We start from the raw sequence: 27,150 nt of genomic DNA, 5'->3' as shown, positions 1-27,150 counted from the left end.
CAGACAGACAGAGAGAGACAGAGATCTGTACTGGTTCTATGGTCCATGTTTTAAATTTTCACGGAAAACATTATTTTGGCACCATTTTTAGTTCTCGATCAGTTTCTTCCAGACCTTGGGTTTTTATTTTTTGGAGGGAGTAACATGGATCTTTTTATTTTGAAATATACATACAAAAGCAGGGTCTGAAAACATGCACAGTTTAAAGAACAATGACAAAATGAACAGCGCATTTCCTACCTCTCCACTGTAAGTCAGATTATTTGGAACCTTGGAAGCCTTTTGGGCACCCCACCCTGATCATACTTTTCTCTCTGCCTCTCCTCCTCCCTGACCCCCCCCCCCAACATTATCCTCAAATTGAGCTTAACCCCTTGCCTTTCCTAATAGTTTTACTTACTATAAGGTACTGTCCAAAGCTACTCCAGGGTATTGTTGCCTCCCTATCCATTTGGTTTTCCAAGGGGCCTGTGGGGACCTTAAACTGCCACTAGCCCCCCTTGCAAGCTCATGCTCTAGATAACAGTCTGCAAAGTCACAAGCAAATGTAAGCTCCTGATCCGCCTCCCCCAGCACCTTTGTGACCCCCTCCCCCACCTCCCAGCACCTTCCCTTGTGTGTCACTTAGATAAGACCCTGGGGAGCTTAACAAAGCCCAGCTCTTTTTGGTTTGAATAAGGTTTATTATTGTCATTAAACCTATGGTTTTATGATGGTCTCAGATTTGTCTTTCCCCCTGTCCCCGCTGCCAGGACACCATTAATAAGGGCCAGAGGGGCTTCCTTCTTTTCACAGTGGACAGAAAAAGAAAAAATAATTGAGTTCAGGACACTGGCGACTCAAGGGGCAAATAACGCTTGGACAAATGATAGATGAACCATAGGAGTATATAGCCCATCACCACATGGAAGCTAGAGAAGTTTGTTACTCTTTGCCTTGTGGACAATATTTTGGAAGAAATGCTCCTTCAGTATCCCTCAGGGACAGCAGTGGTGACTGCACACTTTTGCAGGCAGTGTCTCTCTGCCTCAGGCCGGTGGCAGTAGCTCTGGCTGCAATGGCAGCATCCTCTCAGCGGAGGACCTGGAGCCAGGAAGAGGCACAATCAACTGTGTTTCCCTTTTCCTTTTGACCTCTTTCCTGAGGCTGGAATCACTCATGCATGATCTCCATGATTAGGCGAAAGCTCATCAAACATTTGGCCATGGCCCAAAAGCTTTGACGCTGCATCCTATCTCCGTCCCCACAAATCCAAACTCCTGGAACTGGACTAGGATGGGATTTGTCCTATTCCAGGCCACCTCTGCTGTCAGACCCAGCTCCCTCTGATCTTCCCAGCACCACACCAGCAAGGCTTTATTATTTTTGGTAAGGTCTCTAGACCTCTAGGCTAGCGGTTTCATCCCACGTGGCCTTCCCTAGGCTTTTAGCAATTCTAATTTAATTCTGAGGCCCTGGAGGTTACGAATTTTCAGTGAAAGGATCAGGGCTTAGAAATCAAGATGTGGTCACTTTTAAACTTTCTGATTTGGGTTTTTGTTTTTTTTCCTCCTGTGAACAGCTTAAAGAGGTATGAAGTCATGGAGTCAGGGATCTGGAAATTTCTACTCAGCAATTTTATACTAACGCTTTCCAAATATAAGACATTCCATAAAGGCTAGGTAAAACTAGTATTTCTAAAATCCTGTGAAACTGGTGTATCTCAGTGGAGACATAGTGTAGTAGAAACTGTGATATCTGAAAATTATTGCTATAATATCCAAAATTCCCTCCTCTCTCTCTCTCTCTCTTTCTTTTTAATTCTAAGAAGTTCAGGAAGTTATGGGTAGACTATATGGCTTTTAGCCAAAGCTGGCTCTTGAGCTTTGAATTGCTCGGGCTCATTCTTCTCTGTTTTTATATCTTCCCTATACATTCATTCAACCACAAGCATTTATTGAACATCTAATAAGTGAGAGGTATCGCGCTAAGCACTGGAGAGTCAAAGAAAAAAAAACACCTGACACTGGTACCTCCTTTCAGAGGACCTTAAGAGCTAGAAGAGGAAGAGAGATGCAAAGAAAGAAAGAAAAGGGCAGTGTCCTAGGGTGCTCATGGGAGCATTTTCAGGAGCCAATGGGGACTGCATGAAGCATGTTATTAATTCAGAGCGAGAGACAGAAATAGGAATTGGTTGAGGCAGACGGTTTGGTTTACGAGAGGCTTTTGGGGAGCAGTGAGGATCGTGAGCTGAATTATGAATTACAGACTCAGAGCATATCAGAGTCTGAAAGACCGTTTGATCGACTCTGTTTCTGAAGCCCAAGAAGGGGTTCTTGTCCAAATGTTCATGGCTAGTTGGAAGCCAGGACAGGATTTCTTAATGCAAAACATTTGCTCTTTCTAATACACGATCCTGGTTCCCCCCTTTTGCGCTGGGCAGTGAAGCGATCTGCCTCTTACAGGACCACACCTGTGCCCAGATGTGAAGGCACAGCTTCCTCTCCCTTGGTTTTCACAGCTGAGACCACCTGCTTATTTAATTCCCAGGAGTTTGGCTTATGTAGATTGGGTGATGGGTTTAAAGAATTCAATTTGTTTTCTTGGGATGGTCCTGTCCACTTTGTTTCTCTTCTTCAATTTCACCCAGAATGGAAGGCAGGATTAGGTTGGTGAGTACCTCGCTGCATCAGCTCTAGTTGGAAACAGTGGTGTGTTGTTCTGCCTGAGCTGCATCCTGCCCCCAGTATTCCTTTGGCGTCTAACCCCCTCTGCTCTCAGGACACAAGATTCTGGTGGGAAGACCCACCTCCTGAGTTCCACCCTCTGTGGAACCATTCAGTGTGCAGATGGCCTGACGCCAGCTGCCTCCCATCCTCCTGCCACCCACTTCAGCTCAGCCTGGGGTCAGGATGCTCCCCCCTCCCAGGATGTGAGAAGTGGCTTCTTCTGCAGGTGGACTGTGAGGGCAGTCTGGGAGCCACTTGCAGTGGGGATGCAGTAAAAAGAGACGGCTATACAGAGCGAGAAGATGACAGCAGTGAGGGATATTTTCTAAAACTTTGGAAACTGAATTGCCTTTGTGGGGGAGGAGCTGACACACCTGAAAACTATTTGCAAGGCTCAGGTAAAATTAGTCCTGAAATGCCTGCAATCCCTTCAAGAGACTTTGATGTTCACTTAATGCTCCTCTTTCAGCAGAATAAATGTAGACTTGGTCCCTGTTATTCATGGGACGAGGCACCAGTTTTGTAAAATGATACATGTAGGCTAATTCCTATTGACCCTTCAGAGAGAGAAATCACATATTATTATTCAGGAAGCACATGTAATTTTATCTCTTTTTACAAGCCCAAATCAAATAGATTACCTTCCTGAGCTATGAACAACTTGAAATGCACACAGATCCGCAAGGTGAAAGAGCAAGAGGATAAGGGCTTGCATTTGAAAGAGCAAAGATTTTCATAATTTGCTGCTGCAAAGATCCTCTTAAATGAATATAGGGTAAACCAGTTGTAATGCGGGGCCTCTGGTCCCGCTCCCCACACAAGAACGCAGGACACGGTGAGGCCAAAAAGGAACACCCACGGAGCCACAGATAGGGGAGTCACACCACTATATTCTCGATGGCGGCTGGTCGAGACACAAAAGCAAACATCCGCCACTACCCCAACGAGGGGTCTTCCTGCACCCGTCTCGCTGGCGGCCGGGCGAGACAGAGGAAGTAGGATCAACACGATCTGCAACCCGCCGTCCGCTTCTCTGCCAACCAACCCCCTAGCGTAGCCATGGCAGTTATATTAGTGGCTAATGGCTCACTGGTTACAGCTGACGGCCAACTCGTCACAGCTGATGGCCATTTACTATCCGAGCCAGCACCTTTCCACGTGAGGCCGAGAGCTTGGAAACTGCTCTCCTGGCTCTGTCTCCACACAGTGGATTCTGAAACTGAAAAAAATCTCTTGAGAAAAAAAATAAGATGATATGGAGGTGTCATGGCAAATAGTATTTTATATTTATCTAGCAGTTTTCTTGAAGGTAGAAATACTTCTCAGAACCTTCACATTCCTCCCCCTGAACAGACCACCATCTTCTCTACTCTGGACTACTGAAATAGGTGCCTGTTGGATTTCCCTGTTTTTACCTTTGTCCCTTTATAATCCGTTCTCCACTCAGTAGCCAAAGTAATACTTTAAAGATCATTCTTTCAAGCCTACAACTTTCCATCAGCTTCCCACTCTACTTGGGATAAAATTCGACTTCTTACCCTGGCCTTGGAGGCTGTTAGGATTTCTCAGTAGAGACAGTAGCTGCAGGGTAGTCTGGGTAGGACAAGTCGTGGGTGCAGCCATTCAAAGGAGTGCAAGGTTAGTGTCCTGGTCCCTACCCACTCAAAGCCAATAGACTCTCCTCAAATGTAGCATTTTGTATCCAAATCACCTTCTGCACGTCTTCAAACACCCTCTAGGCAGTGGCAGGGGGCTGCATCACCCCCCCTCCCCCCGCTGAAAACTCTCACAAGCCTACTTGACCTGGCCCCTTTCTACCTTCAACTTCAGGACCTTTGCACAGGCTGCTTTCTCTGCCTGGACTACTTCAATTCCAGATTGGCTCTTAGCTCTTTTTCCACATTCAAGTTTTAGCTTAAATGTCCCCTGCTCAGAAAGGCCTTCCCTGACCACCCCATCTAAAATAGCAATACACACACACACACACACACACACACACACAGTCACGCTCTGTGCATACTTATCACTATACACAGTTTTCCTCTATTTGTTCACTTGTTTGTCTGTCTCTCCTCCTTAGAGTATAAGTTGCACAAGAGTAGTCCGTTTTGTTTGCTACTATATCCACACTGCCTGAGGATACATTTTAAAAATATTTGTTGATTGAATAATAGATGCCATAAAGATATATGTCATTTACTCACATACATAAAAAGTGTTAGGAAGCAGAAAAGCATGAAAAAACTCATTTTTCAGATAAAGAACAGAGACATTCAAAATAACAAATCCCATACTAAATATTAATGATGGAGGAAGGAAGAAAACTAGAAATGTCATTACCTTGTCGTGCGGGAGACCCTGCTCGCTGCGCCATTTGTCGTGCGGGGAGGCCTGCAGGGTCTCTGGTCCCGCTCCCCACATAACGCAGGATATGGTGAGGCCAAAAAGGAACACCCACGGAGCCATAGGTAGGGGAGTCATACCACTACGGTCTCACTGGAGGCTGGGTTCACTGGACGTGCGACCTGCTGTCCGTTTTGTCTGCAACCACCGACGACTCTCTTTCACTCTCCTCCACTCCCCTCGGCTCTCCTTCGTAGCCGCAGCAGTTATATTAGCGGCCAATTGGCTAACTGGCTACAGCTGACGGCCAATCAGCCACAGCTGACGGCCATCTACTACCCAAGCCAGCACCCCTCCACGTGAGGCCGAGAGCCTGTAAACTACTTTCTGGGGCTCTGCCCCCACAACCTCCTTATTAAGTCACAATGGATTACTTCAGTATAAGGCAAGCGATTAGCTAGGTCACACGGAAAGACCTATGTCGTGCGGGAGACCCTGCTCGCTGCGCCATTTGTCGTGCGGGAGACCCTGCTCGCTGCGCCATTTGTCGTGCGGGGCGGCCTTGGGGGTCTCTGGTCCCGCTCCCCACAAGAGAACGCAGAACATGGTGAGGCCAAAAAGGAACACCCACGGAGCCATAGATGGGGGAGTCATACCACTATATTCTCGCTGGCAGCATCCGCCTCTCTGCAATCCGCTCTTGCCAGCCCAGCCACCATCTTCTTGCTAGCCCCCATTCTTTTCTCTTCTTTCTTCTCTGCTAGCGTAGCCACAGCAGTTATATTAGTGGCCAATGGCTCACTGGTTACAGCTGACGGCCAACTAGCCACAGCTGATGGCCATGCAATCACAGTTGATGGCCATTTACTACCTGAGCCAGCACCTGTCTATGTGAGGCCGAGAGCCTGGAAACTACTTTCTGGGGCTCTGCCTCCACAACCTATAACACACCAAGACTATAATTAATATAATTGTCTTGTCCCCACCATTTTAAGGCTAAATGTCCTTGGTGGTTACTACTATTTATATACCAGTTGCATTTTATTTTACTTTATAGGTTGTTGTACTTTCTCAAATATAAGCTCAAAACTTAGATTCACGCATTTGAGTACCTATTTCTCACCTTACTCGAGGAGCTAACAAAATCGATCCACAAACAAAGCGTGGTGTGGGGGCAGCAAATGTGGGCCCCCACGCTGCCCCTCTTCACTCCTGCACTCATTCCAGAACTGCCTCCTGCTGAGCGGCTGCTCAACCCCCTGGGACTCCACCTGGGGCTCCTCAACCGCATGCTCAGGCAGCTGCCACCAACAAATCGGAGGTGACATACAAGTTAAACATCTATTGGCCAAGCCTGGAATCGTGGAACGAGCGAATCCTTCCAAATAAATCTGAGTTGGAATACCATATCTGCTCTTCGTCACTTGTAAGATCTTAGTTACTTATCCTTTCATTGTTTGTTTCACACCAAACTTGCAGGGTTGTTGGGAAAAATTATCAATAATGTACATAAAGTGTTTAGCAAATGTTTGTTAGAATTAGAATTCAATAAACATACTGAACATATAACTGTGGTGAAGAGAGGGCTCGGAAGGTGGGAGAAGGTCAGGTTATTAGAAATACTAGAGTGAGGTTGAGTGTTGGACTAGAAGAGTGGTTCCTGAAGTGAGGGTCCCAGACCACTTGTGAACTTGTTACAAATTGCAAATATTCAGGACCCGGCCCAGATCTACAGAGCAGACACTCCGGGGGTGGGTCCCAGCCTTATGTGTTCATAAACCTTCCAGGTGATTCTGATGAAAGCTCTCTTTAGTTTGGGAATTACTGCAATGGGGGGAGGGGCGGCAGAGGTGGTGAGGTCAGGGGAGAAGAATGTCTGCTCATCTGGTGATTCATCAGAGGGCAGACAAGGACCGCTGCCCCTTGCAGAGGCTGTGGCCATACCAGCACGCCCCACCCCAGTGGCCACTTCCTGTAGGCAGGACAGCAATGTGTCACGACATAAAGGACAGACCCAGAGCATACTAAGAGGAAATGGGCTTGTATTATGAGGTCAGGGAAGAGGTGAACTTCTCCAGTATAGCCCCACTGCAGGCAGACAACACACTGAACTTGAAAGGCTCTTTCACTGAGCAGAGGTAGAGGCCATGGTTCTTGTTGTTTCAAGGGTGCTTTGACTGAAGGCAAGAAGCTGGTCTAGACACTTCCTCAAGCTTCCTCAGCTTGGTGATTTCATGAATGAATCACATCTGACAAGCTCAAGGTGAATAGTAGGGGGTGGGGAGGAAGAAGGAGTCAAAAATGTGTCACGAACTGCCACCCCCCAGGATTTCTCTACTCCACCTATTCAATCTAGACCACTTGCTTTGCCCCACTCCGACTCCTTCTGCCCGTGAGCCAGACACAGAGATACTTCCTGTGGGGTCAAAAGTTTAAAAATATTTTCAAAGAACGTAATCATTCCGAAGCCCTGTGTGACCCAGCAGATTTTACACCTGTTTCCAAAGTTAACTCCTGCCGTGAGGTCTCCGATTGCCTTAGCACCTACTTCTCTCTGGTTCCATTTAATTAGAAACTTAAATTTTTATTAAAAATTTAATTTCTACATCCTAGACACATATTCATACTTGCAGATTGTTCTAAAGGATGTGGACGAGATCTAAGAGCAGGATCTTCAAGTACAAGGATCCAACATCATTATTGAACATGTACGCTGCCCACTTTCCTGCCTTTCCCACACCAGGTGTGTAGCTAGTGTCATCATACCCATAATGCAGGCCATATAACTGAGGCTCAGACACAGAAAGGAGCTAGCCCAGAGCCCCAGCCACGAGAAGTAGCCACATGTGGATTCTATACACCGGTCTCCTGACAGAGGTAATACTAACCCACCACTAGGAGACTGGCTACAGGGGTGACTACACTTTACTTAAAAATGACAGTTCTCAATCCCCAGCTGATCTATGTGCTGTGATGTGTGCTTCCAATGAAATGTTCCTGCTGCTGACATTTATGACTTCCTTTCTAAGCTGGTAGAGGGAATGTGTTCAGTTTAAAAGTGTGTTGTGCACAGCCCCGTTGTAAGTATGGCAAACTCTCTCTGCAAGTGACACGAATCATATGTTACACACAGCTGTGTGAGGAATGTGTTTGTCAGGAGATTTTACAGAAAAGGAGCAATTGGTTAGTATTGAGACACTTGTAAAAGGTGCCTTGTGGTTAACAAAAAAGTTCCTTTGAAAATGCTTTCTAAACTTACTTTTGAATAGACCACCTTTATTGAGATTCTAAGATGGTTGACTATTGTCCTTCAAGCATATGGAATATTTTTATACCAAAGGAAAACAAGCAACTATTCTTCATGTCTCCAAACACAAAATAAGTGGAAGTGGGTTTGGTTTAAGAACTTCCAAACAATGAGCCTCGTTCATAATAAGGAGTGGGTTCGTTTCCTAGGGAGTTGGGCATCCTTTTTTGGAGGAGGGTGAGGAGAGGGGGTGAACCATCTGTGGTTCTCAAGTTGTGCCACAGAGCTGGTTTTGTTCTCAAAACTCATTTCCTCTCCCAAGGGATGATACCATTTCCTAAGTCATCGAAAAAGAATGATATGAAAAATAACATTTATGGAGGCTCAACTGAGCTCTAGGTTCCTCTAATTCTAATGACCTTGTTAATGACTTTCTTTACAAATAAGGAAAAGCAAGGTTCAACCTGGCGTGTAACTTGCCTAAGGTTATGGAATACATGAAGAGACTGGAAATTTAATCCAGATCTTCTCAATTCCAGGTCCAATTGATCTTTCCACCTCACTGAAAAGTCCCTCCCGACAACGCACAATTCTGATGGTGAGGAAACTGAGGCACAGATAAAATAAGTAGCTTGCATCAAGTTGTACCGGCAAATGCAACTGAGGGTCACAGGAAGCCACATCTTTTTTCTTTACAAATGCCTTGATTTAGCTTATAAAAGATCACAGTATGTTCCTTTTTGAGATTTTCCAGCTTCGGGGATGGGACTTTGTTTTTCTTGCCAGCATTCTTTTTTGAAAGCAGTATATTTGACACTGCTTTTCTGGATTTGGCTTGGTACAAAACGAAGCAAAGTTATACCCACGCACTCGACTCTCTTCCAGGTTGTGAGCGCGTAAGTTAACTTTTTGCTCAGGACATCCGCGTTTCTGAATGGGGAAGGCTCAAGTAGAAGCCTCTGTGATTTTGAGAGTCAAGAACAGGTCTTTCTGTTCAGCAAGCAATCATCAGCACTTTGCCCACCCATCAGAAGTGAGAAGAGAGGGACCCGCACACTAACAAATCCCTGTTGATAAAACAAAACCCTTTTTCATGAACAGTCTGTCTTTACAAAACAAGTGGATAGAGCACTTGTTAGTTAATAATAAAAAGAATTCTTCAGTGACTACTCAGATGAATGAATATTTTAAAGGCATGGAGTATGTAAAGAATTTTAATCCCGCCTGCGTTCACTCCCCCACACAACTGTAGAGAAACCACTGGCCTCTGAATGATGAACAGCCCCAGACTCAACCAGGAGGAAGACGGCCCCAAGCCGTCTCTCTTTTTAAATTCCCGGATGGACTTGTTTTTTTTTTGTTTTGTTTTTTTGTTTTTGTTTTTTTTTGACTGTAGCTGATGAATGGGTTCAGTTAAAGGGCTTTGGATGTATTGTAAAATGACTATCCAGTGTTTCTCCTCCTAGCCCTGCCCACCTCTTTTCATCCCATCAATAAAATCCCAACCCTAACTCTATACATCTCAGCCTTTCATAGACCCACGTTTCTGCTGCTAGTACATTTTTAACTGTTCAAAAGTTCTATTAGTTAATTTCAAATTAATATCTTAGGAAGCTCCAGGCCATGGGAGAAAAGAAATCAGAAAACTGAATTTGTAAATGACAGAGCAATAATCAGCTTAAATGAGATTTCTTCCAGGCCTTTCTTGTGGATGACACAGAATCTCCCTGGAGCTTAGAAGGCTCTCTTCTCTGCAGGTGGTACTGTGGGAATACCAGAGATGCTTTTCCACCATCATAATCTTACTCATTTATTTCCTCTCCTGCTGCAATACTCCACATAGGCACCCCCACCCCCACCCAAGCTCTGTACAAACCCTACCTGCGAACCAGCCAGGCTGCGCAAAGGGTTAAGGCTGCAGCATTCCAACCAGCACACATTCGCATACACTTTCCTGGCTGCAGTCAGCCCTGTAGCTCCCGCTCGCTCCTGCAAACCTTCAGCACTTGCAGCAGCCTTATTTCCTCCCAGCTAGGTTTGGTTTAAACTTGCAACTGATCAGGTTCGATAGCTCAGGAGTCTGAACTAACAACTGCAAGGTCTTACCTGGAATCGGTTCCTCTTCCCTTGCTGAATTTGTTTCCCCTGCCCGGTCCTGGAATGCTTCAGGCCCTTCTGTCACCTTGATGCCTCCTCCCCATGGGAAGTTCGAAGCATCCGTACCGGTTGCATGACTGCACATTTCCCTAGTAACCTTGCTTTTTCCTTCACCTCAAACTTCTCCCAACAACACCGTCTCTCCTGACCCTGACATTCTCCAGTCCTCTCTAACAGCGTTTCTAATCCACCACGCCACAGGAGGGTTTGCACAGGGCAAACTGGGGAGAGGTTTGTGAACTCACCTGCACAGCTGCAAGGATCAGACACAGGATGGGGCTGCCTGCAAACTTCCCAGGGACCTTCTGGAGCCAAGTCTCTTGGCCTTAAAGCGACAGGACACTTTTCACCATATAAGGAAAACAGTTTCGCGAGTCTGCTTTGAAACCTGTTTGGGCAAAACAGCTCCTTCTTTTGACAATGGGGGTGTAAGACTTCTGGGGGAATCTGGAGCCTATCCGTTCCAGAGGATCTATAGGTAGTAGGCAGTTTAATAACTGCTGGATAAAGCACAAGAACAGTTGTGCAGGCCATTTGCAAAGGCCAGAAAGCTCTTTATATGGGGCTTGTTCCCCTATGGAAAGTTTGCGGTGACCGGGAAACCTTCCTCAGTTACATGAAAGGGCTTCTGCTTCTATTTCAGGTTTGGCTTCCTGGAACCCAGGGCTCCTGCTCATCTCATAAAGGAAAGGCAGTTCGACCTCCTTCCTCTCCACATTGAGACAAAAGAATGGACTGGAGAGTGTAAAGATCGTAGTATGAGATTTGGATTGTTTAAGACACATTAGCAATACACCTTGAAAGTGACTGAAGTGGAGATGATTTTGTTATTTCAGCTGGTAGATGCCTTTCCTGAACAAACAAACACAGTTCTAGACCAAGGCCATTTCCACCTAAGTGCCCCTTTTGGGTTCCCTTGGCTGAAGCCCAGCCAAGTTGGAGGGCTGCTTTTATCTTCCAACAGGCAGGGATGAGCATGTGTTTTAGTAAGAGCAAACATTTTCTGCTAATGATATTCAACTGCAAGTCTGGTGGTTGGTTTGGGTGGAGTAAAAGCAATTATAAAATGTTAGACTCTAAGAAAAAAGTAGAGCATAATTTAGTTATCACGTGGGCAGTCATATACTTTTTTCTGCACTGCCAACTAGATATTGTCTCTCCATTGCCTAGCTAACAATGCAGAATACTTAGTATCCACACCGCAGATTTGCCATCCTTTTAAAACTCTAATTTGGCACCTGATAATATGGTCCCATGCCACTGTCACATCTTGCCTTCTTACATAGATTTTTGTCTTTAAGGACAAAAACCCCTCCATATTCTCCCACAACCTGCTGAACACCTAGCATGATAAAAGCATATAGTAGACTGGAAAATACTTGTTGGATTAAATCAGTTGAATCAAACCCAGAGTTTCTGTGTAATGTCTACATAATTTTATGAATAAAATGGGTTTTTACTAAATTATTGTTGTTATCAAATAACAACATGATTTTTCTGCTTTATCAATCTCTTTATATCAACTAGCATTTATTTTCCATACCATCACATTTCCTTCAAGGGCAGAGGTTAAAGGAAGTTGTTTAAAAGGTAGTTATTGTGATAAGCTCTGTGACCCTGCAATCAGATTCCTAGGAATTTAATCTTAAGAAATAATTAAATGGAAGCAGAGTATCATATAAATAGAGACGTTCCTTGCACTGCTATCTGTAATAGCAATAACCAGAAGTGACTTAAAGCTTCCACAGTCATTTATACATCATTATGAGTAGCTCACGTTGATTGAATGCTTACCATGTACCAGGCACTGTTCTACAAACTTCATACAAATTAACTCATTTAATCATGACAAACCTGTGTGCTAGGAATTGTCACCACCCTCATTTCATAGACCAGAAAACTAAGCACAGAGTTTAAGAAACTTGCATTTGAATTGAAATATTTTGGCACCAGCACCGAAAGTCTTTCTGTGCTCATCGTTCTGTGCTCTCTTTGGGACTTACTGAGCATTATAATAAGCACTGAGGATAGACAAATTAACGAAGTTAATAAAATGGCCTTCGTGCAGCCATTAAAAATAATAATTATTAAAGCTATGTACAAACAAGGAATAGCGAGGCAGAAGAAAAGAGGAAGACCAAATGGGAGATGACTGACTCCATGAAAGGAGCCATAGGCACGAGTCTACAGGAGCAGAGCAGGGCTGCTGAGGACAGGACACTGTGAACATTGCTCATTCTTAGGGTCACCAGGAGTCAGAGTTGACTTGGCGACACGTAATACACACACAGACATGGAAACATGCTTATGGCATACAGTTAAGGGAGGCTGAATATAAAATATCTACGATGGCAACTAGCTAAATATCTATAAGAAATGGAAGGCAACATGCAAAACTAAAAACAATTGTGCAACAGTGTTGTACTATGACATGATTTCTCTAAACTTATCTTAAACATCATTTCCTGTTTTGTATTTAAAAATTAATCCTTGCAACAGAAACTTCAGCCTGGCCGTTCTCATTGCTCTTAGCTTTTCCATCCTGTTACAGTCTCCTAAACATTGCTACAGGCCTCGGTTAGTGAGTGTCCAGAGGTTCTCTTGATGGTGCTGTTACTTCCGGGAAGCTCTCTGCCAGCAGAGTGACTCGCTGGAATCGGGGGTGGGGACCGCATTTGCCACACACTGCACACCTGCACCACCATTTATTCGTCCTTGAATTGTCTATACATCAAAGTGAGACCTTCCAGTCTGGTCTTAGGGTCCCTGGTGGCGCTAGTTACTTGCCTCCATCTCCAGCTGCCTCCAGATGTCATGAGAACCTTTACCTCTTGGAGTTTGGACAACACTGACTACCCAGCCAGAAAGAGAAATCATCTCTGAGGTACGTATAAGGCTCACTTCCCGAGTCCTTATTCTCTGCTCAGGATTGATAACTTCTAGAATGACAGTGGAAAGATCCAGTCCCTTCTAGAAAGTGTTCATCTGCCCACCCACAGGCATAGGGTATGTCCCTTAGGCACCAGCAAGACAAGCCGAGCGTCACCTGATGTCACGGAGATTACACAGTTCAAACGTGGCCTGGGAGCTAACACCAGGTGGAGGCCTCTTTAAATTACTCTTAGATTACAGGTTGCCTTCTCTTTAAAGACTGTATTTTATTTTATTAAATTTGGTGATGCCATGGGAGTGACCTGGACCGAGACAGCAGAGGTGGGAATTATCTTGGAGGAAGGACTGACCAGCACACGATGCAGGGTACAGGAGATGTGCTGAACACAAGTTCATTAATTGGTTGACTATCCTGAAGGCTTTGCTAGCAGCTCTCCATTTCATATAACGTTCCAGGCATGGAACCAATGTTCCTTACGTGTATTCCACAGTTTGCCTGGTCCCCCAGGCCCACACTAACCCAGGCAATTGAAACCCAACCTAGTTATTTCCTCTAGGAAACTCAATTCTGTCTGTAAAATAAGATCCTTCAATTTTTCAAGCCCCTTATTGCTTCGTTTGAGCTCTTTTTCGCTGAATAAAGACATGGATATTATTGCTACTTGGGGTTTTCTTTCCTGCCCCTTCTGAGGGTGGGGATTGACTCATTCTTTGACATGGGTTGAATGCCACCACAGGCTGGGCTCTGTTCCGAAGCCTGGGGACACAGCAGTCGACAAAATGGGCCACGTCTCAACATTCACGGAGTTTACTTTCTTGTGGGAAGACAGACCAGTAAAGAAACAGGAGAAAATGTCAGATAGCGGTACATTTCGTGATGCAGGTTAAATAGGCTATGCAAAGGGGGTGACTGGGTGTTGGCCAGGAAAGTACTTTTTGACTTCTTGACTTTGAAGCTGATCACACCTTTCTTCTTAGTAGTCCCTGCTGCACTTCAGCTTGCAAAGAGTTGGTGCTCAGTAAGTATTACAGCTTTGCCGATTCAGTTACTTTTTGAAACCTGACAGAAGTTTCTTTTTCATAGCTTTTAACGTCATTGGTTCAGAGAGGAGAACTTGTTTTCTAATCTCCAAATCAGATGGCATGCTCAGTGGCCTTTTCATGTCAGCTTCTTCTCCTGTATTTCTAGCATATTGCCCGTTGTCACTTACACCAGTTAGAAAAGAGCAAATGCAAAAATAAAAGTGATCTCAAATTCCGGTCAAGACACATCTGCTAAACAGTTGGCATTACCCTCAGACAATCTTTTCTTTTAGCAATTTTGGTGACCCCCTGGTTGTACTTCTGTAAAGGTTTGCACCTGGGAAATGGCATGGAGGCTTTTATGAGGAGTGCTATTACAGATCTCTCACCGGAGCTGAGAGAGAGGCCGTAAGGAGCTCTATTTTACGGTACAGTAATGTTAGCCATTTACTGTTCCCATAAGCTATTTCACTCGCAATAAAGGTCAATGGGCCTTTTTAGGAAGGAGAGCTAGACCCGTGTCTAAAACTGCCATATTCAGCAGTCAAAAAGACAGGCTGCTTTCGATGATTCTGGAAAGTGGTGGGATGTTTATTTAGCCAGGAGAATGGTTCAATATGACCAGCTGATGAGCAAGGCAGTAAGAATTCATCCTCTTCAGGGCAAAAGGCTGACATTCTAAGGTAGCCTGACCACATAGCTAGGCAGGGCGTGGCCACCGTGGGTCTGGTTGTGACCTTGATGTATGAAGTCTGCCAAAAAATACAGCTCTGTATCCGGAAGTCTCTCTTCCTGGGCTTCTTGGGAAGGTGGTGTCATAAGCGACTGGGGTTTGCAGCCCATGGCAGCTGCAAATCCAGTACAGCAGAAGTAGTTTTATTTTTATTTTTCTTCCTTGTGAGTTTTTTTAAACAATGAAATCAAATTGGGTGGGTGTTTCCCTAAAGAGATTGTAGGACCCTGGACTTCAACATTTTTGTTCACTAGCTCCTAAAGGAATTTTGAAATGCACCCTCCTTTAGTTCCATGTCGTAATGTAAAAAATATTTCGCCCAAAGCTGGAACAATAGCAAAGGATATAATGTATAGTCTGTTATAAATATTGTCCTTTTGAAGTAATACTGTTACCCACCTCATTGGAATACATCCAATGGAATGTGCCACAGCAATCTGATACCCACCATCATCCACTAGGTAAGAGTTACAAATTTCACATCCTTTTATTTTTGCATTGAATTCTTATTTCCATTTCTATACAGAATTTTATCCTAATGAAATATCTTTTTCTGCTGAAGAGTATTTGCTGATCTACCTTATTATACTTCTCTATAAAAATAAAGTGAAATTATTATTTTTTCTTACCTGTAGCTATAAGACTCTAATGGTTAAAAAAAATCCATCTGCACTGAGTCGTCATTACAATTATTATTGGGAATACCTGCGGCAGAGACAATGCTGTGTTCACGTCACCCTTTTCTCTTCCTGCAGGTACATGAAGTTTATATTTCTCAGTTTCCCAGTGGGACTCTGAGCAGAGATGATGTATTGTTTCCTATCCTGGCCAGTTAAGAGTGAGTTCTAGTCCACCCCCCCCACACCCCCCACCTGCCCCACCACCTCTCTCTTCTCTCCCTTGTCTTCCCACTTGGAATCTAGGAAGTCTGAGATGACAGAGATGCAAGACAGACGCAGTTATCCAGATTCCCCTTGGCCAGAGTTCCCAAGGAGGGCCTTGTCATCTGCACCAGACTGTGATGTGAATGAACAATAAACTTTTGTCATGTTTAAACCATTGAAGTTTTAGGTTTATCGTTACTGTAATGTAGCTTACATGATCCTGATTAATATACGGCATACCTAAACAAAATAACATGGCTATATTACAACTTTCTATAGGTCATTATTAAGAAAAAGAATTTTTGCTTCTTGAAAATTCATCTCTTAATAGAAACCCTGAGAATTCTTATTCATGTAGATGGAATGGAGGTAGTGATTCTTCCATTGAGTGACTCAATTCCCAATGAGCTATAAATACCCACCAGTGCAAATCACCATAGTGAGATTTTATAAAATGCAAGAAACACTATCAGAAAACAGAAGTAGGAAAGGGCTTCTCAGGCAGTCAATTTTAGAAACACTTTACATGAAATTTGAGGATCTGGAAATTAATTCCCTTAAAAAGATCTATGTCTACATACCCCTTTGACAGTCTCTGTAAATGCCCAGTGACACTTTGACCCCACATTAAAGGCATGTTTAGGGAAGAGGAAGCAGAATCAGGAGATGGAGTGTCCCCTGACTTGTTCCTCTTTTGGCTGCAGACCTTTGCACAACCCTAGGTCCGTCTTTTCCTGCTCTTTGTTCTAACTCCCACTAGCTCACAATAAAAAAGATCCTGATCAAGATTAAAGTCTATAACATATAAAGAATTACTTTAAGTCAATTAGAAAAATATAATTATTTCAACAGAAATAAATGGGCAGGCAATTCACAAAAAAGAAATATAAATAGGTAATACCCATAAAAAATGTTGAAGTGCACTGGGAAATCCTAGATATACAACTTAAAAGAGTGATATGTCATTTTGGAAATCAAATTGGAAAAATAAATTAATGGTAGTTTAATAGTGGTTGGGAAGAGAATAAACTGGTTTAACATTGCTAGAGAGAAATCTGGCAAAAGGCATCAAAAAATATTTTAAAAACATCTAAAGTGGAACTAGCAATCCCGTGTCTAAGAATTATTCTTACGAATAATCATAAATAAGTAAAAAAAAAAAAAGAGGTTCAGCCTCAAATTTTACTGCAGTTTTTTAGTCAAGGTTCTTTTGCTTTCAAGTGTTAGGTTGCAAGGTATCTTTCATTTGAAGTGCCTCCTCTCGCTGCATTTTCTGTATCTCTTAGTTAAAATTCTTGAATGATCTAAACTGATTGCTTCCTGAATGCCAATAGATGGACAGGCCTCATCCAATCAACTATTGTTTGTCTGGGAAGAGAAGTGTCCTAGGATGCATAGGGCTTTCAGGGGCTACATATGGGGTTAGCGTTAGATGCTCCATGCTCCATAAGAGACAGGAAGTGCAATAAGCATAGCATATCTGGAGTGAAGAACAGAAATAACTTAAAAGCGCCACCAAGGATATAACGTTAACTGACACCATGTAGTACCTTTAAAAATGTTCTCGTGGAAGACTATTTCATGACATGAAAATATATTTGTAATGTTTCTATTTATGGAGGGGGAAAAATGTTGCAAAAGGGAATAAACAGTACAATTTCCTTTACAAAATGTTTGCATTTATAAAGAAAGAAAGTGCTTCAGACTGAGTTCAGGTTACAGGGACTAAATGCTTGTGTCCCCTCACTCTCCCTCCAATTTATATGTTGAAGCTCTAACCTCTGATATGATGGTATTTGGAGGTGGGGTATTGGGGAGGTAATTAGGTTTAGATGAGGTGATGAGGGTGGAGCTGCCAGGATGGTGTTAGTGCCCTTATAAGAAGAGGAAGAAACCAGAGCTCTCTCTCTCGCCACCATGTGAGGATACAGCAAGAAGGGAGGTATTTGCAAACCAGGAATCTACACAATGAATCTACGGGAACCTAACCTTGGAGCCTCCAGAACTCAGAGAAAAAAATTTTTGCTGTTTAAGCCACCTAATCTATGGTATTACAGTAGCCCAAACTGATTAACACAGAAAAATATATATCAAAGCTTTAGTGATAGAAATATTTGGATAGTGAAATGACTGATTATTTCTAATTTCTAATCTGTATGAAACCACTTTTTCCCCAAATTACTTAGTAAACATATAAAAATATTTTAATAAGAAAAACAATGTTGAGTGTCAGGCGTAGTTCTCCAAACTCTAAGAGGACTGAAAAGAAACAAATTAGAACCTAAATTCTGGATGAACGAAGGACGAGGACTCAGACAAGAGGCTGCAAAACATTTATCCAGTTCCTGGAGCGCTGGACACGCACGGGCTTTGGCCATGAGCAGCCGCACGCGCTAGTCACTAGAACGAGCAGAGGAAGAGATGCTACTAAGAGGGGTCATTTCCTCTATTCGTTCTGCTCCCCACTTTCCTCGAGGACTATGAATGTGAGCTCGAAGTCTTCAATTATATTTCTCTATTTCTATAGGAAGGCTTGCAAGTTTAGGGAAAAGAGAACTGGACTCAGAAATAGAGGACCCCAAAGTGGTCCCTACTTATCTTAATGAAGCTATTGAACTTCCTCCAGCCTCTTTGGAGATAATAATAGGTAACCTACTTTCCTCATATGGCTGTTGTGACAATGAAATGAGGTAATATGTGAAGGTGCTTGAAAAAATGATGTTCATACAAACACGCACGTGTGCACACACGGATGCTCTTTATACATACATGCACATGATATACATACACACTCACAAAAGTATCTAGGTTACAAACATCTCAAATGATTACATCAGACAGTTGTGGAAATAAAAATTAGAAGTTTAAATTCCTGATGTGACGATGGCTAAATGTAAATGAAACTACAGGTCACGGTGGATTTGATGAGCTGCCTTGAGAAGGAAATGTCTTGTTGACCCAACTGCTTTGAAAAGTGCTGATTACTACTCTTTCCCATGGGATCAGAAAGAGAAGGTTAGAGAATATTTACTTTCGGGTGGAAACAGGAGCACAATAAACAAGGAACACTGTTGAAAGACAAACTAGGGGAACAACGGTCTTACTTAAATTTAAATATTTGCCTACAGTGTTTTAGAATATAATAAATTACAGCCTTTCTCTTTTAATGTTTACTGAGAAGAGAAAGACACACACCAAGATATTCAAATGTGAGCAATAAATATGACCATTAACGATAAAGTTTTGAGATTACCATCAAGCTTGTAAAATGTGTGATATAAGAAATTGTACTTGTTCACTTGGCTATAAACTATGTTATAGGAAATTATATTTGTTCCCAGGCTGAATATAAACTCTCTGCTTTGGATAGTTAGCCTACCCCTCAGTCAATAGATTCACTAGCCCAATTAAACCCCCGTGACATATATCAGATAAGTTCTCAAACAAGTCCAAACACTTCAAACACTTGGGCTCTAGCTTTCTCTCCATAGACCAGCTGAAACACAGGGTGCTTCTAGAAGATTCAACTTCAAACACAGTGAAGTCTGATTTATTTCACAATGTTATTGGAGGTTATATCTGGCGAATGTCAGTGGGAAGTGAAAGGAGAAAAACTTTGACAGTATGAACATGTGTGTTGTTGGAATATGACTTTATCAAGCATTTACTGGCTCTGTAAGAAGTAGTACAATTTTAAGTGCATTGAATATATATAGCACAGCACTATACAAATTGTTATCCTTATATAGGGTGCAGGAGGGGGCAGGGCTTGACCTCTCTTCCTCCATGTTGTGCGGGAGACCCTGCTCGCTGTGCCATGTGTCATGCAGGGAGGCCTGCAGGGTTTCTGCTCCCGCTCCCCACAAGAGAACGCAGGATATGGTGAGGCCAAAAAGGAACACCCACGGAGCCATAGATGGGGGAGTCATACCACTATATTCTCGCTGGCGGCATCTGCCTCTCTGTAATCCGCGCTTGCTAGCTCAGCCACCATCTTCTTGCTAGCCCCCATCTTTTTTTTCTGCTAGCGTAGCCACGGCAGTTATATTAGTGGCAAATGGCTCACTGGTTACAGCTGACGGCCAACTAGCCACAGCTGATGGCCATGCAATCACAGTTGATGGCCATTTACTACCTGAGCCAGCACCTGTCTACGTGAGGCCGAGAGCCTGGAAACTACTTTCTGGGGCTCTGCCCCCACACTCCAACTCCATGTGCTGAAATGGATAGAAACTACCTCCCCCTCCCCCATTACTTGCCAGAAGTGGAATCTGTTCACAAATGTTTTTTTTTTGACTCCCACATGATTGGCCTCCCATGAAAATTTTAAAAATCGATCTAATTATGAGGATTAAAAAGCTCAGGTGATTGTTTTGCATAAAAATACACTGCAGTGAATAAAATAGATAATTGCTCTGCATCCATTCCACATGCCCCCCTTTCCTGACCCCCTAGAGATTGAGCAACTTTTGCTTTGATCCATCAGATTCATCAAACGAGGTGTGGGGGCAGAGCCCCAGAAAGTAGTTTCCAGGCTCTCAGCCTCACGTAGACAGGTGCTGGCTCAGGTAGTAAATGGCCATCAACTGTGATTGCATGGCCATCAGTTGTGGCTAGTTGGCCGTCAGCTGTAACCAGTGAGCCATTGGCCACTAATATAACTGCTGTGGCTACGCTAGGAGAGAGAGGAAAGAGAGAGAGAAAGAATGGGGGCTAGCAAGAAGATGGCGGCTGGGCTGGCAAGCGCGGATGGCGGTTTGTGGACAGTGTGGATTCAGCCTCCAGTGAGAGTATAGTGCCGCCAGCGAGAATATACTAGTATGACTCCCCTGCCTATGGCTCCGTGGGTGTTCCTTTTTGGCCTCACCATATCCTGCGTTCTTGTATGGGGAGCGGGAGCAGAGACCCCGCAGGCCGCCCAGCACGACACGAGGTTTCAAAGGCACAGGTCCCACTGCCCTGGTGGCAGGTCTGAAGGATGCTGTGGGGTTTTCTGTGGCAGCATTCCTGTTGCCAGCTTTGTGGCTGTGGCCAACAGATGAGGTCAGCAGCGTCTTTTAAGCTGTTGTTGTTCTTGTTACCAGTGAAGACCTAACAGGTGAGTTATGGCTCTGGAGCCAACAGTAACAGAATGCGTAGCTTCCTAATCTCTAGATTGTTCCTAGAGCTAACAGTTCAGGGGAAACTTCCCGATGGAGGCAGAGCTGACAGCTTCCTTTGGGGTGGGTTCTTCATTGTTCTTCTGGGCTTTTTGTAAGTACCTAAGTCCCTGTTTGAAGCCCTTTGTGATTAAAATAGCTAGAGTGGTTTCTGTCTTCGTAACTGAACTCTGACTAATACACAGGAAAAATTAGCGATCTGGTGACACCTGGCCCCGGTTTTGGTTATGGTAACAACAGCTGGGAATGAGCAGTAGGTGCAGGTGACACAGATCCCTCCACCCGCTGTGCTCCTCAGATGGAGGCCATTTGTCAACTGCCATTTTTCATTGTATTTGTCGTGTGTATTTTCTTAGTTATTTTACCTCCCTGCACCCTGGAGGGGCTTGAGCTTGCCATCCCACTAATACTACTTGGTTGAAAACATTTTTTGATTTCTTAAAAGATGCAATTCTTCCAATTTTAATATACTCCAAAATGCCCCCAAATCAAAACCAAGAAAGCTTTATACCCAAACTGCATTATTTAGGTCCCTGACAGAACTGTTTATACCGAATTATGAAACTAGTTGTTTTATTACCCCTAAGGATGCTGTTGAGTAAAATTGTAATGTCACCTCTATCAGGACACATCAAAGAGGTTTCTTTCAGGTCAAGTTTTAGCTTATAGTTGTGCAACAGATGGCATTTGGCTTTTTGCATTGTTGTTAGGAAGGCAGGGCCAAAGGCCACCTGAGGGGCTGACTTTGCGTAGTGTACATGGCTTCATGCGTGTATGTGTGTACTAACCCTCCTCCTGGCTGGGTCTCTCTGTTACTAGCCTGGTTTTCTCTCCACCCAGATTTGTTCATATATTTAAAAAAATCCTATTATATATGTTTGAAAACCATTTTTAAATCCTTCTTGTAATATGATGGAGAATGAATAAATACAGAGGGTGTCAAAAATGTATACACATTGTAAGAAAGGAAAACTCTATTAAATTTGTAATATTCAATATATACCAATAACAAAAGATGAATACAAGTCACATTTGACTTCTGCAATTACAAGAGGTGCTCAAAGTGGTTACCATCAGCGTCCAGACACTTCTGATTATGGCGAACTACTGCTTGAGCAACGTTGACCAAAGCGTCCACTTGTATACATTTTTTTGACACCCTTAGTATTTAAATAAACTGCCTTCACTTCCTCTGCTCTAGTCCTATTATTAGGTCTAACAGATACCTGTTCCTCAGTCCTCTTTGACTTCATGTGCTTGGACATGAATTTCTACAAATGTCTTAACAGATCAAGACCATTCTTAGGTGTGCTTCCGAGTTTGCAATCTAACAAACGTTCTAAAGATGTGTCACGGTGAAGAATGATGAACTTTAAGCAGAAGCTGAGTAATAATCCCTGGAGATACAGATTTCTGTGTAAACAAAATGGAAGACTCAGTCTTTGGGGGAAGGAAATAATTACTTGTCTTTGGATGATATAAGGCCAGGAAATAACCAGCATCTGATCATAAGCTAACCTGTTTTTCAAAATTAAACATTTTATTTTGAGATAATTATAATTTACATGCTGTGGTATGAGCAAGCCTGTGTACCTTGTACCTTTTACCCAATGGTAATATCTTGCAAAACTATAGTAACTATTACATCTAGGATACTGACATCAATACAGTCAAGATACAGAACATTTCCATCACTACAAGAATCCCTCCTTTTGCCCTTTTATGGCCACACTCCTTTTCCTCCCAACTCCACCCTCTCCTTAACCCCAAGAAACCACTAATCTTTTCTTCACTCCTACACTTTTTTCATTCCAAGAATAAATGTTCATCACAGGTGATGACACTACATTTACCATCACCCTCCCCCACTTTGATTTATTATCTGCCCTTCTCTCACCTACTCTGTGCTTGAGAAGGCCGACCTTTGAGGAACACATCCCTAGGCCCCCTAGTTCTCTGGCTTCCAACTGGGTCAGCCATTGGAGGTACTGGCAGAAGATGAAGGGAGTGGGAGAAGAGAGATGTGCTCGTCTTGTGCACACTCCCTCCCCTTCATGCCTCACGGGTGTTGGGGGAGGAGAAGAAGAGCTACTACTGCCTTCAGAGAGGAAAGAGTGCCACAGATGAGGAAATGGACGGAGACTTTGGCCAGTTGAGTTGCCTCCCTTCAAAGGTGAGACCACCTTGGACGATGAATTGATCACTAATGACAATGACAGACTGAAGATTAAGGAGGGTAAGGAACCCAGGAATGATTGAGATTGAATTTCTTGATCTGGCACAATGGTTTGACCTAGCAAACACATTCTTCTGAGTGTGAGCTCCTCACGTTCAGTACACAGCACCATCATCTGAACTGTAGATATGTCCTGACCAGATGTTTTAGATTCTAAACTAAGAAATGCTAACTTAATGTCACCTCTGCTTTATATAGTTTCAAGAAAACCCCAACTTCCATTTAAAATATGGATAATGGAGATAATTATTTGATCACTATCCAGTGTTTCCCAAGTACCTGTGCTGGGCCTCTCTCTTCCATGCCACTCTGTCCCCCTTGCCTTACTGGAAGCCAAGGATTCTCATTCACCCTGTTTGAGGGAGGAGACTTATGGGTGTCCTGGATAATTGAAAAATACGGGCTCTTTACATGGAGCACTATAGATGAAATTCATTAAAGTCTTGCGATAAAAGTGAAAGTTCTCAGGCTGAATAAACCACAAGTGTCAGGAGGATACCTGTTGATGGACGGGACAGCAAAGGAACTTGTCCACCTATACTTCATGTAGTGCTATTTCAGATGGTGATCAGTGATCTCAGCTTCCCTTGGTACTGAACTCCAATAGAGCTGGGTAGTCTGATTTGACCATCTTCACCCCACCAATTCTCTTCCCTTTGGTACCCCACAGTACCCCAGTTCAGGTCCTTCTCTCTTCCATTCCCTGGCCTCAAGTGCTCTTCCATCTCTACGTCTGCTGGTCCTCTTGGGGAGGGATGGGGGCTGGTGGCTTGGCTCTTCATCTTTCTATGGCATGATCTCTGGGCTCCCTCAAAATGTTGCTTTGACTCTCAAAAGCCTGCTTCCAAGTTGCAAAGCTGAACATGTACTATTCTATTTTATTCTCAATCTAATTATCCTACTCTCCTTGAGTGGAGGTGGTCATATAAAAGAAAGTTGGAAAAAGTAAAGCATAGAATTAATTTTTAAAGATATTATCTTGCTGCTAATCCCTGTCTGTCTTTGTGTCACTTACTCTTCTGGCCTGCAGAATGGGATCCAAATACTCTCGAATGGATGTCTTTTGGTATTGAAGACATTTCATAATGGTAAAGGGGACTATACAACAAGAAGACATTACAGTCATCAATAGTTATGCCCCCAATCAGGGAGCACCGAAATATACCAAGCAACTACTAACAGACCTAAAGGGAGTAATTGACCAAAACACAATTATAGTAGTGGACCTAAATACATCAGTGACAGCTATGGCTAGATCATCCAAAAAGAAAATAAATAATGAAATATATGCATTAGATGAAATGGATATAATTGACATTTATAGAGCACTTAATCCCAGAACATCAGACTATACATTCTTTTCTAGTATATATGAAACAGTCTCAAGGATAGATCACATACTGGCACATATAACTAGCCCCCACAAATTTAAGAAGATTAAAAGTACACGTAGCATATTCTCTGATCACAAGGCTTTGAAATTGTATATCAACTGCAAAAAGAAAGCAGGAAAAACCACAAATATGTGGAGATTAAACAACATACTTTTAAAGAACAAGTGGGTCAAAGAAGAAATAAGAGGAGAGATCAAAAGATACATAGAAACAAATGAGAATGAAAATACATCTTACCAAAATTTTTGGGATGCAGCGAAAGCAGTTTTAAGAGGGAAATCGATATTATCACAGGCCTATTTCAAAAGAGAAGAAAAATCCCAGATACACCTTAAAGAACTAGAAAAAGTAGAACAAATGAAATCCAAAGTCAGCAGAAGGAAGGAAATAATAAAAATCAGAGCAGAACTAAATGAAATAGAGAATAAAAAGACAATAGAAAAAAATTAATGTGACAAAGAGCTGGTTCTTTGAAAAGATTAACAAAATTGACAAACCCTTGGCTAGGCTCACTAAGATAAAAAGAGAGAAGACACTAATAAACAACATCAGAAATGAAAGAGGGGAGGTTATCACGGATGCCACAGAAATACAAAGGATCATCCAAGAATATTATGAAGGACTATATGCCACCAAATTCAATAACCTACAAGAAATGGACAAGTTCTTAGACACATATAGCCTGCCTAGGCTGAATCATGAAGAACTTGAAAATCTAAACAAACCCATCACCAGTAAAGAAATTGAATCAGTCATCTGAAACCTTCCCAAAGGCAAAAGTCTGGGACCAGATGGCTTCACTAGTGAATTCTACCAAACCTTCAAAGAGGATCCAATATCTGTCCTACTGAAACGCTTCCAAACACTGAAGAAGAGACACTACACCCTAACTCATTTTATGAGTCCAACATTACCCTGATACCAAAACCTGGTAAGGATAACACCAAAAAAGAAAACTACAGACCAATATCTCTGATGAATACCGATGCAAAAATCCTAAATAAAATTCTAGCAAATCGAATACAACAATGCATTAAAAAGATTATTCATCACAACCAAGTGGGGTTCATCCCTGGGGAACAAGGATGGTTCAACATATGCAAACCGATCAATGTGAAACATCACATAAACAAAATAAAGGACAAAAAATCATATGCTTACATCAATAGATGCAGAAAAAGCATTTGACAAGATACGAATCCATTTATATTAAAACATTTAATAAAATGGGTACAGAAAGAAAATACCTTAACATTATATAGGCAATATATGACAAACCCTCAGCTAATATAATTAATGGTGAAAAACTGAAGCTCTTTGCTCTATGTTTAGGAACACGACAGGGCCATCCCCGGTCACCTCTGCTTTTCAACGTAGTATTGGATGCCCTAACAAGAGCAATCAGGCAAGAGAAAGAAATAAAAGGCATCCATATTGGGAATGAAGAAGTTAAACTGTCGCTTTTTGCAGATGACATGATGCTATATATAAAAAACCCTAAAGACTCCACCAAAAAGTTATTAGAAACAATTAATGAATACAGTAAAGTTGCCGGCTACAAAATCAATGTACACAAATTCATTGCATTCCTATACACTAACAATGAAATCTCAGAAAAAGAAAAAAAAACTCCTTTTGCAATTGCAACAAAAAGAATAAAATACCTAGGAATAAACTTAACCAAGGATGTGAAAAACTTATATACTGAAAACTAGAAAACATTTTTAAAAGAAATGAAAAAGACACAAAGAAATGGAAAAACATTCCGTGTTCATAGATTGGAAGAATCAACATAGTTAAAATGGCCGTATTACCCAAAGCAATATATAGATTTAATGCAATTCCCATCAAAATCCCAATGGCATTTTTAAAAGAAATAGAACAAAAAAATCATCAGATTTGTATGGAACAACAAAAGACCCCAAATAGCCAAAGCAATCCTAAGAAAAAAGAACAATGTTGGAGGTATCACACTCCCTGACTTCAGCATGTAGTACAGAGCAACAGTAAACAAAACAGCATGGTTTTGGCAGAAAAACAGACACACAGACCAAAGGAATAGAATTGAGAATCCAGAAATAAACCCACATAAATATGGACAGATAATTTTCAAGAAAAAAGCCAAAAACATACAACGGAGAAAAGACAGCCTCTTCAATAAATGGTGCTGGGAGAACTGGAAAGCCACGTGCAAAAGAATGAAACTGGACTGCTATCTGTCACCATGTACCAAAATTAATTCAAAATCGATCAAAGACTTAAACATAAGACCTGACACAATAAAATGAGAAGAAAACATAGGTATTAAACTTATGGACCTTGGTTTCAAAGAGCATTTTATGAATTTGACCTCAAAGGCGAGGGAAGTAAAAGC

General features: G+C 42.5%; 1 protein-coding gene across 4 annotated transcripts in view; it reads right to left on the bottom strand.

The window, feature by feature from the left end:
• SCHIP1 (schwannomin interacting protein 1) overlaps positions 1-27,150 on the bottom strand; it is a 670,730-nt gene that overhangs the window by 127,941 nt on the left and 515,639 nt on the right. Inside the window, exon 1 of one of the 4 annotated variants that reach the window (XM_019731981.3) lies at positions 10,701-10,725. The exons of the other annotated variants lie outside the window; for them this stretch is intronic. The gene's annotated coding sequence lies outside the window, so the exon portion shown is untranslated. Of the gene's footprint in view, positions 1-10,700; positions 10,726-27,150 lie in introns of those variants that run through there. 4 annotated transcript variants of the gene reach the window in all.

This window comes from Rhinolophus sinicus, chromosome 17, assembly GCF_057876585.1.
Source record: "Rhinolophus sinicus isolate RSI-liver-muscle chromosome 17, RSI-T2T, whole genome shotgun sequence".
Taxonomy (NCBI): domain Eukaryota; kingdom Metazoa; phylum Chordata; class Mammalia; order Chiroptera; family Rhinolophidae; genus Rhinolophus; species Rhinolophus sinicus.
Note: the sequence above shows the minus strand (reverse complement) of the source record. Positions and strands in the feature narration are given on the sequence as shown.